Source organism: Syzygium oleosum, unplaced genomic scaffold, assembly GCF_021117445.2.
Source record: "Syzygium oleosum isolate NSW1041296 unplaced genomic scaffold, Sole_v2.1 Sole_v2.45, whole genome shotgun sequence".
Taxonomy (NCBI): domain Eukaryota; kingdom Viridiplantae; phylum Streptophyta; class Magnoliopsida; order Myrtales; family Myrtaceae; genus Syzygium; species Syzygium oleosum.
This window is the reverse complement of record NW_026607529.1, coordinates 1,922,457-1,927,469: the sequence shown is the minus strand read 5'-3', so window position 1 is coordinate 1,927,469 and position 5,013 is coordinate 1,922,457. Positions and strand designations below refer to the sequence as shown.

General features: G+C 39.1%; 1 pseudogene; it reads left to right on the top strand.

Annotated features, from left to right (window-relative positions):
- Window positions 1-1,228: 1,228 nt before the first annotated feature.
- LOC115693502 (protein WALLS ARE THIN 1-like) lies at window positions 1,229-4,606 on the top strand (annotated as a pseudogene).
- Window positions 4,607-5,013: the final 407 nt, after the last annotated feature.

Here is a 5,013-nt window from a genome sequence, read left to right as displayed (position 1 = left end):
TTTTGTAAATATGTGGTGATTAATCTAATTAGGCTTCGTCAATATGTCGGAAATTCAAATCATCCCCGTACCGAGAGCTTTTATGGGCATGTGGGAAAGCCTCGAGCCGAAGCACAAGAAGTACGTGGAAAAGAGGATTGGATACCTCGCCTCAATTTTGTACGTGGAGCCTTGCATTGCCATGATCAAGGCATTGTCTCATTTTTGGAACTCCCACGACATCCACATTTGTCTTTGGTTGAAATGAATTGACCCCTACAATTGAGGAATATGATATTGCCATTGGAAGAGTCGATTCTCTTGGTCTAGTTAGTCCTCTTATCAATGTTGATCTCATCTCTCTTTTGAGTCAATTCTTAGGGGTTGATAATTCCTAAATCAAAGGCATCCTTAAAGTTAAATCCAATGCACTCCCTTTCTCGTTCTTAGAATGATATCTTTCTAGTTTACCAAAAGAAGTGGGTAATCAAATCCTTCGTATTTTTCTCTTAGCATTCTTTGGTTTTGTAGTCTTTCCATACACCAAAAAGATTATGGATCCCTTGATAGTTCACATTGTCAATCAAGTATGTATGTTCAAAAGATTCTCCAACATGATCTTAGGTGAAACCTTTGTGTCACGACATTTTATGCAAAGTTTTGATTTAATTAAATTTATCTTCTAACTTTTCGTATTGGGGAGTGTAATTGTTATCTTGTTTTGGCAAATATTTAAAAATGCTTTTTTGTCATCCAATCATCCCATTATACATATATAAAATACAAGTGATAAGAAAGAGTTTGATGGTGATATACATAAGGAAAACAAATATTACAAACATATGACTCTGATAAAAAGTTATTTATGTCAAAAATTTTCTAGATTCTATTTGACAATTAATCCTTGAATTTACTCGATGGTGTGGAAAAAAACTAGGTTTGTTGGAAATTTCTCTCTTCATTTGTACAAAGACATACTATAACAATGGAAAAAGGGCAAAAAATAGTACCTTCAATTACAAAGTACCCACTTAAAAATGAGCTAAAGGAAAATATGCGATATTAGGAAACTAAAATATAAAAATCTAAAAATAGGTAGAACGCGATTAAATATGGGACTCCTGGTCGATATTAGGAAGCAAAATCCTAAGTGAAATAATAAAAATCTAAAAATAGGTCTTTAGGCCCCATTCTCTTATATGCACCGCAGTATTTATATCTTACCTTGCTCCTGCTCTTCATTACCCCATTCTCTCACTTGACCCTTCTCAATTGAGTTTGTTAAGCCCCTCAGATTCGATGGCCGACATGGTGCCCGTTGGCTCTAGAAGAATGTGGTGTTCGGTGCCGGAGCGGCTCCAGCTGCACTTGGCCATGTTGGCCTTGCAATTCGGCTATGCCGGGTTCCATGTGGTGTCCAGAGCCGCCCTCAATATGGGCATCAGCAAGATCGTCTTCATCGTTTACAGGAACATCATCGCCTTGCTCCTCCTCCTCCCTTTTGCTTATTTTCTTGAAAAGTACGTGCTTGTGTCATTTAAAGGCCTCTCTTCTTGAATTTCCTCTCCTCCTTTTTGTGATTCTCGTAAAAGCATTTCAACAAACACCCTTTTTCTCTATCAGTTCAGTTTTTTGGATGCGCTCATGACAAATCCCCCATTTTTACACCTTCTTTAAACGTACTTAGGACTCATTCACATGCTTATCGCATTTTATTTGGTGTCCAGGAAAGAGAGGCCTGGGATCACTCTTAAATTCTTGGTGCAGTTCTTTCTCCTTGCCCTAGTCGGGTACGACCTTTTCCTTTTCTCTCCCAATTTTGTGATTGCTAGCAATTTTAACATTCTCAGTAGAGTTCTTTTTTCCTTTTCTTTTGGCATATAAAATTGCTGTCTATATTTTATAAGGGACGATTTCATTTTATTTTTGTGTGGTCAATATATCGAAACAGGATAACGGCAAACCAAGGATTCTACTTCTTGGGTATGGACAACACTTCACCCACCTTTGCTTCAGCAATCCAGAACTCTGTCCCAGCCATTACATTCCTCATGGCCGCCCTACTCAGGTGATCATCATTAAGCTTACATGTCCCCATACATGAAGTTCTATCTGTGGAAGCCTACTTAATTAACCAGTGGCTCAAAATTCTTCAATTCATTCCCTTTATATGATATAATTTGCCTTCTATAGTCTCAAGGTTGGGAAAATCAACATATTAGGCCGATAGCTCACGTTGTACATCTTAGTGGTTTTCTTTTAGGCCCTTTGGTGGATTACTTTTTGGTTGGAGAAAAATCATAGGTCGAATGAGACTGAAAAATCTCTGGAGAAAGGAATTCCAACAGCTAATGGAAATGGATTCAACCTGGATCCAGAACAGAAAAGAAATGAGAAGGAAAGAAAGAGAGTGAAAGGAAAGAGACCATGTCCTTCAAAAGGAACTACAAAAAGAATGAGAAAAAGAAGGGCAAAAGTGCATAATTGTTGATAAAGCTTCTAGGAAATAAAAATCTCGATTCTCGTCAACATCAATTGAGCTCAATTGGGTTGAGTTAGCTGACATTTTCTTTGGCCAAAAAACTAATTGGACGTTCAGAATAGAACAAGTTCGACTCGACCGGAAAGACGGCATCGCGAAGGTCGTCGGGACCATCTTCTGCGTCGCCGGAGCATCAGTCATCACCCTCTACAAGGGACCAGCCATATTCACTCCGGCGCCGCCACTCCTCGAGCCCACAAAATACGCAAGCATGTTCCTCTCCTTAGGCAATGCGAAAGGCAAGAACTGGACCTTGGGCTGCGTCTTCTTGATCGGACACTGCCTCTCCTGGTCTGGTTGGCTCGTGCTGCAGGCCCCAGTCCTCAAGAAATACCCAGCTCGGCTCTCGGTCACATCGTACACTTGCTTCTTCGGGCTCCTACAGTTTTTTTATCATAGCTGCTTTCACGGAGAGAGACCCGCATGCATGGCTCATTGACAGCGGTGGAGAGCTCTTCAGCGTCTTCTACGCGGTGAGTTAACCGAGCATACATCAATACATGATTTTGGGGCAACATATCAGGGCTTGCAGGAAATTTCTTTTTTGAACCAATTTCTTCTTTTTTTGAGCACATCTGCAATCCCAATGTCTTTAAGCAACCTCGGCATTTGTTTACTAAAGTTGGCTGTTTCATTTTCAGTAGTTTGGAGAAAGCATATGAGGAAATGCAATTATAGTTCAAAAGCCAAGATGAACTAATTTTGTTAGTGAAAAGCCAAATTTTCTTGCTCATACTGAAAGTACTTGGTGATAGTTTTGTGTTGCGCATTTTTCAGCTTATACAAGGCAGATCTAAATTTCTTAGTCAACCACTAGTATAGAAACCGTCCCCCCCCCCCCAAAAAAAAAAAAACCACTTACATGCGTCCTATTCACATTCCATTAAGTTGTAGTAGAGTCCGTAGTATATCTTAGAAATTGCGAGTTCAATGACGAAAAATCTTCTTCAAGCTTTGAAATTACAAATACTAACAAGATCAAGTTTTTCTTGATTGAAAATAAATAATGTGCAGGGAGTGGTGGCATCAGGGATAGCATTGGCAGTGCAGATATGGTGCATTGACAAAGGCGGGCCAGTGTTCGTCGCCGTGTACCAACCTGTGCAGACGCTCGTTGTCGCGATCATGGCCTCAGTCGCTTTAGGGGAGGAGTTCTACTTGGTGCATTGACAAAGTAGCGTTTCCTCAGACGCCGTGTACCAACCTTAAACTAATTTTTTGACAACAAAAAACCCCAAATTGGTACACCTATGACAAATTTACCCTCAGTTTATTTCCGTTAAATTTTACTGTCAAATTAATTTATTAAATGACACGCGACAATTGACGAATGTGCCAATTTTATGTTTTACCCTTCGTTTGCCACAGGCATACCAATTTATGATTTTTTGTGGTATTAATTCAATTTAATAAAAACTAATGGAGGATAAATTTATCATAAATATACCAGGTCAGGATTTTTTGTGATCAAAAAATTAGTTTTAAGTAAATTTATCACAGGTGTACCAGTTTGGGTTTTTTCGCTATTAAAAAATTAGCTTAGGGTAAAATTGTCATAAATGTACCAATTTAGAATTTTTCGTGGTATCAACCCTATTAATTCTGGCTTCCACAGGATTATTGGTTCGGTGCTAATCATCGCTGGTCTCGACCTGGTCCTGTGGGGTAAAAGCACAGAGAGCAAGTTCGCAAAGCAAAAGGTAGCGATGCAGTCCCACTCAGGACCACGGGAACAACAGGACTCCCTGCCACATCACGTCGTCGTCCCTCGCTCAGCCACTGCTCGCACCGACGCCGGATGATGTTTGACCGGCGAGCATCTTTGACTTTGAGTTGGATGAAAGGAAATGTGAGCCCATCTGTCAGGGATTGGGATTTCTCTTGTTTTTGCGGGTTTGTTTGTGCTCTGAACTAAATAACAATCCCTCCTTAGGCCTGAAAAGGAGAGATTTTGAGGGAATGAAAGTATGATGATTAAGGTTATTTAGCGTGGGAGACATGTTGCCATCTGCCCATATGCTTTTACAAGTTTTAATTATACATGGGTTTTGATTTAATAAAGGGATTATTTGCGATAATTGTGGACATTATGACGTTCATCCATGTGGGCCTAGAATTTGATTATGCTGGCTGCTGTTCGATTTGCTGAAGTTGGGAATATGTAGACCGACATTTTCTTTTTGAGAATTTTCTCCTTTTTTGTTGGGAGGTGTGGTTATCATTGGATGTTCTTTGAATTTGTTCTTATAATCTGATCCAATGTGTGACTCTGAAATAGTTAATTAAAGTAAAATCAATTTGATATGAAATATGATATGTCACGATGAACATAAAGCTAAGTAATTTTTTTTTGTCATAAAAGCTACGTAGATTTTACTTGGTGGACAATCGTTCCAACTATAAACAATGTGTAAAGGGAACACCCAATATGCCATATTTGCTGAGTAAGGGTTGAAACTTAAAAAATTTTGCTAAATTTTTTTTTAAAAGAT